The sequence below is a fragment of the Thermobia domestica genome, chromosome 10, assembly GCF_964235325.1.
Source record: "Thermobia domestica chromosome 10, izTheDome1.hap1.1, whole genome shotgun sequence".
Lineage (NCBI taxonomy): Eukaryota > Metazoa > Arthropoda > Insecta > Zygentoma > Lepismatidae > Thermobia > Thermobia domestica.
Window position 1 is genome coordinate 224,193,617 of NC_137463.1, and position 13,823 is coordinate 224,207,439.

General features: G+C 37.4%; 2 non-coding genes across 2 annotated transcripts; one reads left to right on the forward strand and one right to left on the reverse strand.

The window, feature by feature from the left end:
* Positions 1–877: 877 nt before the first annotated feature.
* On the reverse strand, positions 878–949 carry TRNAA-UGC (transfer RNA alanine (anticodon UGC)). Its single transcript has one exon. It is a non-coding gene; the product is annotated as a tRNA-Ala (tRNA).
* A 319-nt stretch (positions 950–1,268) lies between these two features.
* Positions 1,269–1,340, forward strand: TRNAA-UGC (transfer RNA alanine (anticodon UGC)). Its single transcript has one exon. It is a non-coding gene; the product is annotated as a tRNA-Ala (tRNA).
* Positions 1,341–13,823: the final 12,483 nt, after the last annotated feature.

The window sequence follows — 13,823 nt, forward strand, 5'->3', positions numbered from 1 at the left end:
AGCACACATATTTGTTTTTTTTAGCCAAAAAGTCACAAACTGCGAAGGTTCTCTGACATGGTGCATTCCGTTTCTTTAAATCCTTTCTCAAAATTTCGTGAATTGCGTTTTTTACCGCATTTAATTCCTCCATCATCCGTTTCACAATCGAATTCGCATCGTAGCCGATCATTTCATGCACTTGTTCCACCAACTTTTGTTTTTCGGCCTGCCTGGCTTTGGGTCGTCTTCCAAGGACTCATTACCTTCCCGGAATCGCGTATACCACTCGAACACACGTGTACGAGATAAGCACTCATCACCATACACTTGTTTCATCATTTCCAATGTTTGTGTAAATGTTTCACCTAACTTGGAACAAAATTTGATATTGGCTCTTTGCTCCATTGTGGGTTTTGTAACGAGGTGGCATCAGATACACACACTTCTCTTGCTATAACTTAACACTCCGTTAATCGGTTCTCATGATTGTGGTCTCGTTTTGTTAAGCAGATATCCAGCTTTTCGATGATATGTTGCCTCAATAGATGGCGCTAGTGGTTATCTGTAAAGAAACAAAGTTCCGTTACTTTTCCGACATACTGTATATTTCGTACATAAGAATTTCATTAGTAACTTTAAAACTATTTTCTTTATATTCGTAAATTAGTATTTCATTAGTAGCTTTACGTAACGTCATTCATCGTCCAATCATAAAAACATGAGCAGGAGATGATTATTAGAACTGTTAATTAGGTTTGTTTTATTTCTAAGGGCCTTTTCATTATTCTAGGAAAGGACGCCAAATGTTCTCTAGTATATGTAGACCCCCCTCCTAGAATTAGATCGGAGATATTTTCCCAAAGATTGATAACAGAAAGAAAAATCATTAAAAAACTGGAGATGCCGGGGATCGAACCCGGGGCCTTTCACATGCAAAGCGAACGCTCTACCACTGAGCTACATCCCCGATACTGGGTTAGTGGCTAAACGGCGTTAACAAGTGTAGCTGTTGCATGAACTGAACTGCATTTGTATGTAGAAAGAAATGGTAATTAAAGTCGCGTAGAAATAAAAGATAACGCACCTTTCACTGCATAAAAAAAAATGGTCACATACATCTGTCATTTTCTGTAGATAAGAGAAACTGGATTTGCAATTCTCTTTCTACACAAAACATTAACATCGAATATATTATTAACATTACCAATCCTTTCTACATACAAGTGCAAAGTTCAGTTGATGCAACAGCTACGCTTGTTAACTCGTTTAGGCACTTACCTAGCATCGGGGATGTAGCTCAGTGGTAGAGCGTTCGCTTTGCATGTGAAAGGCCCCGGGTTCGATCCCCGGCATCTCCACTTTTAATTTCTTTTCTGACATCAATCTTTGGAAATAATTTTCAAATGTATCTCTCAGCTATAGTAATTCTAACAGAGGGTCTACAAGTACTAGCGAATATTTGGTATGTATTCCTAGAATAATCAAAAAGGCTTTATAATAAAGCAAACCTAATGAACGATCATAATAACCATCTTCCTCTTTTTTTGTGTGTAATTAGACAATGAATAATGACCTTACGTAAAGTAGCTAATGACATATTAATTTACGAATATAAAAAATAGCGTTATAAAGTAACTAATGAAATCCTTATGTACTAAATATAATGAAAAACCATTATAGTTATGTAACATTAAGGTTGGAAAATTTTTAAGAAAAAAACGGAAGGTTTTACGGGAGTGGAAAGTATGTGATACTCAAAATTTACATACAAGAAACGTACATATGGTTTCACATAGTACAGGATATTGCAAACTTGGGGTCGCGACCCCTAAAGGGTCGCGAGAGGGTTTCATGGAGGTCGCGAAGTTAAGCGAAATATATAAATATAATTAGAATCTATACCAGAAAATATTTTAAAATAGTATTTTGAATTTTGTTCTGATAGTCATATTTTTATTTTTATAGATACTGTTAAGGACAACAAAAAGTAGATCTACTAAACATTTTTAACAAGTGCAGAGTTGTTTAATAATCAATTTAAATGAAAGAGGTACGATATGAAACTAATGAGAACTGCATATTGAAATACTGGAAAAACACAAATGCAACAATACCTGCATATTGAAATAGAATTAAAATTGAAAGCTAATGATATAACTGAACATGGTGTGATTTCACTAGTGCGGCAATGTCCGGTTCAATCTTCGTGACGCACATTATGAAGTCATTTAAAATACTCAATACCTTTTTTAAAAAAACTGTCACAAGTTTTTTTAAACCAAAATTTAAAATTACTTTATTTTTCTAATCATATCACCCAAGATTAAGGAAGTAATAGAGTTTAAAAATTTTCAAACGGCCTCCATTTTGAAACAATATGACGGATCGGATTCGATATTTGTAATATGAATGAACTGACCAAATTTGGTTTTATTCCATTCACTTTTAGAAAAGTTATTGTATCCACTATATACTTTCTATATAAGAAATGGATTCTGCTATTATAGAAATAGATGGATATCATGAGATCTCCGCAATACCTATATTAAAAATTCTACACAAGGTTATTACAAACCATAAATTATGAGGGGGTCGCTGGCGAGAGAATATGATAAATTGGGGGTCATGATAGGAATTAGGATTTTAATTTGAAACTGGAACAATTTGATTCGAAATAATTTCATCTATAAAACATTGAGAAGTATAATTATGATAATTCTCGATGGAAGCTCATGTGGTCCAGGTCTATATAAGAAAGATCCCATAGTCCAACGCCTATAATCCTGAAATCCTTCATTTTTCATTGCAACCCTTTCCTAAAAGAGGGTGTAGCTCTCTACAGGGTAACTAGCACAAGGGCTAGCTGTAAAGAAAAAAAAATCGGTTTACGGAGAAAATACAAGGATGGGTCATAAATCTTGCGATATTCTGGTACACAACGTACTGGTATTTATTGCAATACAATGGAAGCTGATTAAGATTCAAAGTAGAATATTGTGTTTAGTGGTGGGCACAAAAACCGTTTTTTCGGTTTTCGGTTTTTAGAAAAACCGAAACCGGTTATTGAAAATTTAAAAAACGGTTTCGGTTTTCTCCAAAACCGGTTCGGTTTTTCAGCTGATCCGGTTTCGGTTTTCTTCAAAACCGATTCCGTTTTCTTCAAAACCGATTCCGTTTATTTTTTCCAAAATTTGTTCTATTTCTGACCAGAATGGTGTTTCGTTGTTCTCCGGAAACCGAATCCATTTCCACAGAGATAGTTTTATGTGTTTTCGAAAAGTTTTCACCGAAACCAGTTTCGGTGAAAACCTAAACCGGTTTCGGTGAAAATCCGAACCTGTTTTGGAGAAAACCGAAACCGGTTTCGGTGAAAAAACAAACCGGTTTTGGAGAAAACCGAAATGTCGGTTTTTCGGGTTTCGGTTTTTTATAGAACCCGGTTTTCGGTTTTTATAAAAACCGGTTTTGCTAATCCCTAATTGTGTTGGACTATCTGCAGCCACCTTCCTATCAGCTCCTCGATTCCATGTCGATACCACGCCTTGTTCTTTCTACATGTGTGGCATCAGTTCGATGACATCAACTACCTGAACTTTTTATTGTTTTTTTTTTCGAGCCAAGTGTGCAGGGCCGGATTAAGGGGGAGGGGGCTTAGATGCCTGTAGCTCTGGGCCTCCAGGTGGACAGGTGACTCCACTCTGATCAAAATCTCAACTGGCTATCTAAAAAGAATCATGAAGATACAATCATCATCATAAAATAAAGTACCGGTATGATCAAAAATATGAAACATATTCCCTCAACTCTTTTACTGTACTTTCACAGAAATGTATTATTAGATGAAGTCAGCAGGAGCCTCATATTTTTTTCTAGCCCCGGGCCTCCAGGTAGGTTAATCCAACCCTGCGAGTGTGGTTTGCGTTGTCCTATTGCACCATGGGGCGCTTTCGGTTCACCAATGCAGAATACTTTTGGTGTAGTGCAGCACATATCCGGTCCACTTGTTTGGAATAAAAGTCAGCACTAATGGTACGAACGTTAGGAACGAACTCAAAGTGAATTACTCTCTCGTAGTTTCCCCTCACACAGAGCAGAACTTAAAAGTCTTCATCCAGTCGAAATTAAAATACCGCTAATTTTACCTTAATTATGTGATAGCTTCAAATAGATAAAAGATAATCGAAATGTGGAACAAGAGCGCCCTAGACAATATCATTTTACATGAGAAACCGTTACCACGACTCACTTATCTGCTTTCGATTTCGAGCCATTTTGAAAATCGGCATTTATTTTCGCGTTTCTAAACAGCTGAAAACGGAAAGCCACTAGGTGACTTGTGATAACGGTATCTCACGCAACATATTATTGTCTAGGGCGCTTTTGTTCCATATTTCAATAATCTTTTATCTATTTGAAGATATCACATAATTACTGTAAAATTAGCGGTATTTTAATTTCGCCGGGATGAAGACTTTGCTGGTTCTGGAAGTTAGTCCTTGCTCAATCACTGTTTTTGCATATTCAGATTTCAGAAAAAACATCTACTTTTCGTCGCATTTGGCAATCCGTTTCAAGTAACGTACGTCATGTGAATTTTGGAGCAGTTATCGGCGGTAGACATACACTTTCTTCTGGGATTGACATGGAGTCAACTCATGTAACACAACGAGGCAGCTGCTGATGGTTTTCCGCGAGTTCATGAATGTGACGCACTACAGTGGACTACGACATGTCGAGTTCGACTCACAATCGTCGTGTGCTTGTGGATGGATTTTCCTATGTTGTACGACCTTAGAATCTGTAACCTTTGGGCGGCCGGCCTTTGGCTAATCTTTGATATTTTTTACAGCTTGAATGAAATTTCTAGAACCAACGTGTTATGTATCCCAATATTGGTAAATGTATATTTTTGCATAAATCTTGCTCAAGATATGGTGGTTTTTAAACTTCTAATCCCTTCCCTTGAGTTCCTACTGTATGGTATAAGTCAAGCAGAGCTTACTTTTAAAATAATAAAAATCTTTTGATTTCATCATAACTTTTTTTTATCTCAAACCGTTTTTTTTTATCTCAGTCAAACCGGTTTTAACTTAATAATCTGGTGGGAATCCCTAGCACGTTCAGATTACTGGAAGTTTCCTTTTCTAGACTCCCAAACTATGCTATGTATAAGTGTCAGAAGTCTTATAGAACGGTTTTGTCCGTCCTTCTACGTTGAAAGATATCGAGATTTTTTTCAATCCAAGAATAGGTTCCAACTCAACAGTTAACGTCTTTATGCAAACCGGAAGTGGTTGAAATAAGCTATTTCCGGTTTCAATGTCTTTCGCTGTATAACAAAAATTGTAACAGATAATGACAAACGGTTTTCTGCAATCGATGTAGTGCCTCAAGGAAACATACCGATACCACCCATAATACTCTACCAAAATCGGAAGTGGTTGAAATTTGGTAGTACTTCCGGTTTCAATACTGATTTCCGTATAGAAAAAACGTAAAAAGTTATCGAGATTTTTTTTAATGATTTAGCGTCCCAAGATTAGGTTCCATATCCTAGGCGAACCCTATATTCAAACCAAGAGTGGTAGAAATCAACCATTTTCGGTTTCTGTTTATTACCATAGAATAGAAACGATAATAATCGTTTCTTAATCTGCCAGCGTCTCAAGAGAGCATATCGTCACCACCTACAAAACTATTCAAATCGGAAGTAGTTGAAATTTACTGGTATTTCCGGTTTTTATACTGATTTTCGTAGAGCAAGAACGGTACGAGATCTCGGAAAACTGTTTTTGACACAGATTCACACAGATTCTCGTCCCAAGAACGAGATTTATCTCGGTTTCTCTCTATCTGTAGAAACCGAAACTTGTAAAAAATTAACGATTTTTCGGTTACAACACTAATTACATAATTAATAAAACAGATATAGCTAACGACAATCATTTTAGTATGAATTCAGTTCCAAAAAAATATGTTTCACCTTTGATTTTATTTACTATTACAACCGGAAGTAACATACATCAATTGCCACTTCCGGCTTTAATGGTAATCACTATAGAGAAAAAGAAAAAGAGTTAGCGAGTAAGCCTTTTTTGTAACAAGTAGTTATACAGGGTGTCCGAGAAGTCCTTCCCTGATTACAGAAATTGATAACTCAGGCTAGAAATAAGATAGAAATATGAAACTGGTGTTGAATTGTTTACAAACTATAAAAGTTTTTGTCTGTGTTAGGTTTGTTCTGTTTTACCAAGTCTCAATTTTGTTTGTTTTAGGTTTGTAGTACGTAAGTAAGAAGCCCAAGAAGCCATGCCAACCAACCAGGAGAAGGCACAGTGTGTCCTGTGGTACCATGAGACACGATCACCAACCACGGTGCAGAGACAGTTCCAGACAACATTTGGGAGGACTCCACCTGATGTCAAGAGCATTAAAGCCTGGTATGAGAAGTTCAAGAACACAGGGTCGGTTGCTGACCTTCCGAGGTCTGGTCGACCAAGAACCTCAGCAGACACGGTGGAGGCTGTGCGGCAGTCTTTTCTGAGAAGTCCTAAGAAATCGGTGCGCAGGGCCTCACGTGAATTACAGATGCCAAAAAGCTCTATCCATGACATTTTACACAAACGTTTATTGTTTCGTGCTTACAAAGTGCAACTCGTTCAGGCCTTGTTGCCCGACGACGGTACACGTCGATATGACTTTGCGGTCGAAATGCTATCACGTATTGAGGACGATAATGGTTATCTCAGACGAATTGCCTTTTCCGACGAAGCGACATTTTTTGTCAGTGGAATAGTGAATCGCCATAATGTACGCATTTGGGGTTCAGAACCCCCTAGGGAGGTCAGGGAGTTCACCAGAGGCAGTCCAAAGGTGAATGTTTGGTGCGCGTTATTGTACGATCGAATTATCGGGCCATTCTTCTTCGCTGAGGATACCATCACATCTGCAGTGTACCTGGATATGTTGCAGCTGTATGCTGTTCCTCAGCTGCTTCAGTATCGCCCCGATGTCGTTTTTCAGCAAGACGGTGCACTACCTCATTGGGGTTTGGACGTCCTTGCCTATCTCGATAGGACATTTCCTGGGCGATGGATTGGTCGTGATGGACCACCAGCTTGGCCTCCACGCTCTCCTGACATAACCCCATTAGACTTCTTTTTATGGGGTTATGTCAAGGATGAGGTCTACCGAACACGTGTACCAGATCTTGAAACCCTGCAGCAACGATTAACCACAGTCGTTGCATCGATCCCTCCAGTGATGTTGGCTAATGTGTGGGTGGAAATTGAATATAGCCTAGATGTGCTACGTGCTACCAAGGGTGCTCATGTGGAAGTGTACTGATCTGACCAAAACTTTTATAGTTTGTAAACAATTCAATACCAGTTTCATATTTCTATCTTATTTCTAGCCTGAGTTATCAATTTCTGTAATCAGGGAAGGACTTCTCGGACACCCTGTAGATGTACTGCTTCAAGGTTGAGTATTTAATCCGCATACACGTAGTTTGGAAATCAACCGTTGTTTCACGCTGTAAAATGAAATACACATGTTTTAAGTACCATTATTATTAAATTTTGTGATGTTATTGCATCATGTTAATTATCGTAACGTAAAAAAAAAAAAAAAAAAAAAAAAACTTCAAAACCTTATAATATGACAGTAAGGAGGGACCTGCGTATGTACGTATGTACGTATGTAGGAATGTTATGTGGAAAGTTGTTTGTCTTGTGTCTGATTGAGAATTCATTAATAGGCAACTAACACCTCTGAGAGAGATAGTCACACATTCTTATCTTTCCATGCGTTATTGTGCTGCTGCTACCCGTGTTTCATCAAACAGAAGACAACAGAATTTTCTCCGGACAAATGGAACGCTTGCGCACTAGGACTTTTTTTTTTATCTATCTCACATGCACAATACAACCGAGCAGGGTTGGAAACTTCTTTGAATCATAAGGATTATTCACGATCAATTTTTTAGCTATTTTAGGGTCACATGATTCATAGTATAAAAGTTGTTGATTGATAACATGATTGTAAGACGTAAATGAAGAGCATTTATCAACGTTTAAAAAATACGTAAGTCATTACATAATACACTCCAATAATAAATACGGTTTAAATGTTGTTCTATCACATGCTTCGTTTACTGCTATTAATACAGGATTCTGATAACTTTTTGGTGACATTCAGTGACGGGTCTTGCCAGGGAGGGTTAGTCCCCCAAGGTTTTTGAATAACAAGAATAATTTAAGCTATTATTTTTACATATTTTTAAAGTTTATAGTAAACTCATGCTACACCTATCATATTTTGGGTTCTGGCTGCCCCCGCCCCCCAGTTTTGACCCTCTAGATTCGCCTCTGATGATATTAAGATAATAATCAGAACATAAATTTTATACATAAGTTTAACGAAACGGGAAAATTTTCCAGACGAAAAGAGAAAAGATATTCGAGATCCAATAGAAGTTGAGCAACAATTCTTCGAGTACCAAAAGGACACGAAATTCTACAGAAGTTTCGAGATTTGGACGAGAAAATCTTATTTCTTGTCTCGTTGGCAACATTATTTTGTTCAGTTGCGGCAAGTAACCTGCCTATAATGGCAGAATATCTATTATTATGATGATGAGTTGCAATCTAATGTGGAACACTCAAGGTCACTAGATCTTCCCACATGATCAAAAGTGAGTTCGCGAAAGACTTTGATTTCTACTAAGTGATTGACAAGGCTGAGGTTCTGAAGGCTAGCTGAGAAAAATCCTGATTTAGCAGAGAGGAAAGTTCTAATGCAATTGGTAGTTTCCGAATAACAATAAATTTAGACAAAATACTTGTATGGTGCCTTAGGAGAGAAGGTCCATAGGGAGTAGGGGTGATACTATGAATAACTGTCCCTGTTGACACCAATTCTAGCGACGCTACTGACTTTCTTATGATGAGTGGAACATTTTATCAGTAAACGTTCTTTCTTTTTAATTCTAAGATATTGAATTTGAATTCAAATAGTTGGATATCCTCACTGAGGTCTTTCTAGAATTTTCGGATTCAACAGGCAAATAGCAGAGCGAATATATATATATATATACAGGGTGAACCTCAAAGTGTGCACATACTCCGGGAGGTGATTCTTGACATCAAAAGAAGAGAAAAAATCCTGTTGCATGTTGTCGAATTCCGCGTGGTGTACGAGTGACAGGGGTGCCAACTTAGAATCGAAACTCCAATCGTGACGCTACATCGTTTGATGTCACGAATCACCTCCCGGAGTTTGTACACATCTTTTAGGTATACTATATACTTCATGGGGAGACAATGGGTGAATGGAAGCTGGTGTGCCGTAGCCAAAAGCAGTCAGAGGAGTTAGGTTGATCGTCAGGTGAAACTCATTTCAGTCTCTCTAAAGAGCACGGACGTTTTTATATCTTCTGGATGTTCCTATGTTCGTTCCTGTTGTATCTGTTACTCACGAGAAGCATTAGAATAAAATAAAATAAAATATTTTTTAGAAAAGTTCTTTCTTTTTTGAAAAATCAAGTTCAAAATATATCAAATTCTACTTTAAAAAGCAAAAGGAAAATTACATAGTTTTTTTAAAAAATGCATTTATTCCTTACTTTACCTTACTAACTGGCGCTACAGCTTGTGAGCCTTGGCCTCCCTAACAATGTGCCTCCATGCTTTTATATCTTTGGCGATCTCCCACCATCTCTTCACTTTTAATCGTTTTAGGTCTTCCGTTACGTCGTCTCTCTACGTTGTCATTGGTCTTTCTTTCCTTCTTACAGAATATATTTGCTCTTTCATTATTTTCCTTTGTATTCTCGATTCTGGCATTCTCTGTACGTAGCCTAGCCATCTTATTCTTTGAGATTTAATAAACTTTACAATATCTTCATATATCCATATATCGTCTTCTCTCCATATATCCTTATTCTCTATATATCGCCTTCTTTCACTGGACCGTATATCTTGCGTATTATTCTTCTTTCTAATCTTCTTAGAGTTTCTTCTTCTGCCTTGTTCATGACAAATATTTCTGCTCCGTACGTTACGATTGGCCTGATTAATGTTTTGTAGAGTGTAACCCTGGTTTTCCTGTTTATGAGTTTACTTTTGATTAATTGCATGTTTGCGTAGTAAGCCTTGTTTCCTTTCTCTTATCGTTTCTCGCTTTTTTTGTTTTGTTCGTAAATGGAAATACCCTAATATTTAAACGAGCTCACTCTTCCAAATTCTTTCCCATGTATAACTATTCCTTTAAAAAAAAAATCTCTAGCTTCCTAGTGACAATCATGTATTTTGTTTTGTTGACGTTTGTTTCTAACCCTTTGTGGAACCTATGGTACAATTTGTACCATACGGGTGTTTCATGGTACATTGCGTTATAACTCTGCTATTTGAGCTTTTTCGTCCGTTTTTTTTTTTTTTTTCAAGTCCAGAGGCATTGTAGAAGACCTTACGTATGGTTTCACACTTTCCTGCGTCCAGACATAGGAGGTGATGACGTCATAACTCTAAAATATATATTTTCTTTTAATATTGCGGGGCCGGTCTATGTTCATTATTTTTTGGCGGGCTTATTTTTGCACGTAGAAGATTGAAATTTTGCACAAACATTCAGTCCACCGAGTAGTATTTACCAGATTTTTTTTTCAGATTTCTGCGTTAAAACAGGGGGGATCCAGAGGGGCAAAAAGTTGAAAAAGAGATATTTTTACCAAAAAATCCCTTTCTTCGGAATTTTCCCGCCTTAGATACATGATGGAGACATGTGAATTGTACCACCTGAAAGGCAGTTCTATTCTGAAGAGAATGATGGGCGAAACATGACCCTAGGGTAATTAGAGAAGTGTCAGGGAATTTTTATCAAAATATACTTCTGTATAGGGGAATTTTGGACATTTTCGGTTTTTTTTTTGCGGGCTTATTTTTGCACCTAGAAGATTGAAATTGTGCACAAACATTCAGTCCACCGAGGAGTATTTAACAGATTTTTTACGTATTTCTGTGTTAAAACAGGGGGGTGCCGAGGGGCTAAAAGTTGAAAAAGGGAAATTTATACCAAAAAATCCCTTTCACGGGATTTTCCCGCCTTAGTTACATGATGGAGACAAGTGAATGGTACCGCCTGAAAGGCAGTTCTATTCTGAAGAAAATAATGTGCAAACTATGATCCTAGGGTAATTAGGGATGTCTCAGGGAATGTTTACAAAATATCCCTCTGTATACGGGAATATGGGACATTGTCGGTATATATTTTTTTGGCGGGCTTACTTTTGCACCTGGAAAATTGGAATTGTGCATAAACATTCAGCCCACCTAGTAGTATTTATCAGATTTTTTTCAGATCTCTGCGTTAAAACAGGGGGGTCCAGAGGGGCTAAAAGTTGAAAAAAGGATATTTAGACCCAAAAAGTCCCTTTTTTCTTGATTTTCCCGCCTTAGATACATGATGGAGACACGTGAATGGTACCGCCTGAAAGGCAGTTCTATTCTCAAGAGAATTATTGGCGGATTATAGTCCTAGGGTAAATAGAGATGTCTCAGGATTTTTTTTACCTGAGATCATGGTGTTTTACGGTAATTTGGGGCATTGTGGGGATTCTTGATAAAATTTCTCCCGCCCTTAGTATTCAAGATAGATACTTGAAATTTGGCACACACATTCAGTATACCAAGTACTATTTTTCAGATTTTTTGAGACTTCTACGTTTACACAGGACCGTTCCAGAGGGACCCAAAGTGTGAAAAAAAAATCTGTCGAAATTTTCCCTTTGATATCACTTTTCCCTCTCCTGGTATATGGTATGAGCATGCAAGTGGTACCATTTGAAAGCCAGCTTTATTCTGAAGAGAATGAGGTATGAACCATGATCCTAGGATAAATAGTGATGATGCAGTAGCTGCTTGACTGAAAGTCTAAAATATACCCCCAAAACCCCGGATCCCTTAATAAGGGCTAATCCAAGTTTATTTGCTTCTTCTTCTAATCTTTGATATGTTTCCGCCAGGTCTTTCTCTGTTTTAGCCACTATTGCAATATCATCTGCATATGCGCAGATCTGGATGCTTTTGGTGAAAATTGACCCTCTTTTGTCTATTTGCTGTACAGCTGCGTGTAGTGCTATAATAAAGAGCGTAGTGCATAGCCCGTCTCCTTGCTTGACTCCTTTGTAATATTGAAATTCTCGATTTACAGCATTTCCTATTCTTACTTTAGCGCTTGTTTGCCGCATTATAATTTGTGTTAAATTAATCAGCTTACTAGGAATGCCCATTTGCTGCATCACTTTAATGATTTAGCTTCTACGTATTTACACTGTCAAAGGCTCTGCGATAGTCAACAAATAGAATTATAAGGTCAAGTCCGTATTCGTAATTTTTTCTGTAATTTGCTGTAGAACGAATAACTTATCAGTCGTGCCTCTTCCAGGTCTAAATCCCCACTGGTATTCTCCGATTATTGTGTCTGTGTACTTTTTCATTCTTTTGTTAATAATGTTCGTTAAAATTTTGTACACCGTGCTTAGTAGCATTATCGGCCTGTAATTGCTGCATTGGAAGACCTGTAATTATGTGCGGTCTCATTTCTTGTGTACTGGGCAGAAAATTCCTCCTTGCCAATCCTTAGGCATTCGTTCTGTTTTTTTTTTTTTTTTTTTTTTTTTTTAAAGTATGGAGAAAATTCTCATGTACGACCCATTTATAATATCATATAAACATATGAGAGCACTTTACATACTTTTCTTTATATTTTTTATAAATTTTCAACACTTTCGGTTTGAACAGGTAGACGAAATTCGAGATAAAATTCATTCTTGGAGGTTGAATCTGTGTTAAAAAGTCGTTTTCTGCTATCTCTTACAGTTTTTATGCTGTTTGGAAATAAACATTGGAACTGGAAATACTAGTAAATTTCAAAACCGGTTTTGATAAAGTATTGTGGGTGGTGATGGTATGTTGTCTTGAGCCGCGGAATCAATTGCGTTTATCTCTATCTATTATCGTTTTTTATTCTACGGCGATCAACTTTCAAGTAGGAAACTGCCGATTCCAAGGATGTTATAAAATAGAGGATCTGCCCATACAACAAAATCGTGAAGCCATACGTCACAGTTTCGCCACACCTACTCCGCGCCACTAAGATCGCATTGTTTTAGCCAACAATAATTCCGGAAACGAGAGTAGCCAATCAGACGTGCCGATTCAGAAGATGCTTTGTTGTTTTTTTGGCTTCATTGAGTTCGTAGGATGAAGATACGTGTTGGCAGATCCTCTATTTTATAACATCCTTGGTTGATTCCTACCATTTCCGGTCTAAATAGAGGATTCATGAATGAAGTAGAATCTATTCTTGAGTCGCTTAACCGATTGTAAAAAAGCCACATCTCGATATCTCGTTCCTCTTTTTGTTATGACACCTGTTGACGGATGGTTATAACCATTCTATATAAGACTTCCGTAATATTCGCATATAGCATAATTTGGAAGTCTAATTGAGCGCTATCAAGAACGTTTTGTAACAATAGAAGGAAAGGTCTAAATGCTATTAGAATTTGTATAATTTTTATCTTTTAGCATTCTATACTCTTTTATTAGGTATAGCTCTAACTACAGTAAATGAGACTCTAAACCATATTATGTCTCTTAAATCTTATTATTTCTGTCTTTTTATGGCTAATGTTTAGTCTAAGAGCCCCCCCCCCAAAACCACATTTCGGGAACTACTTTTGGTCTGCGAACCACTGTTTGAGAAACTCATTTCATATCAGTCCCGGCGCCGCAGTGGCTCAGTGGTAGAACATTCTCCAAAAATCTCTGTCAGCAAGC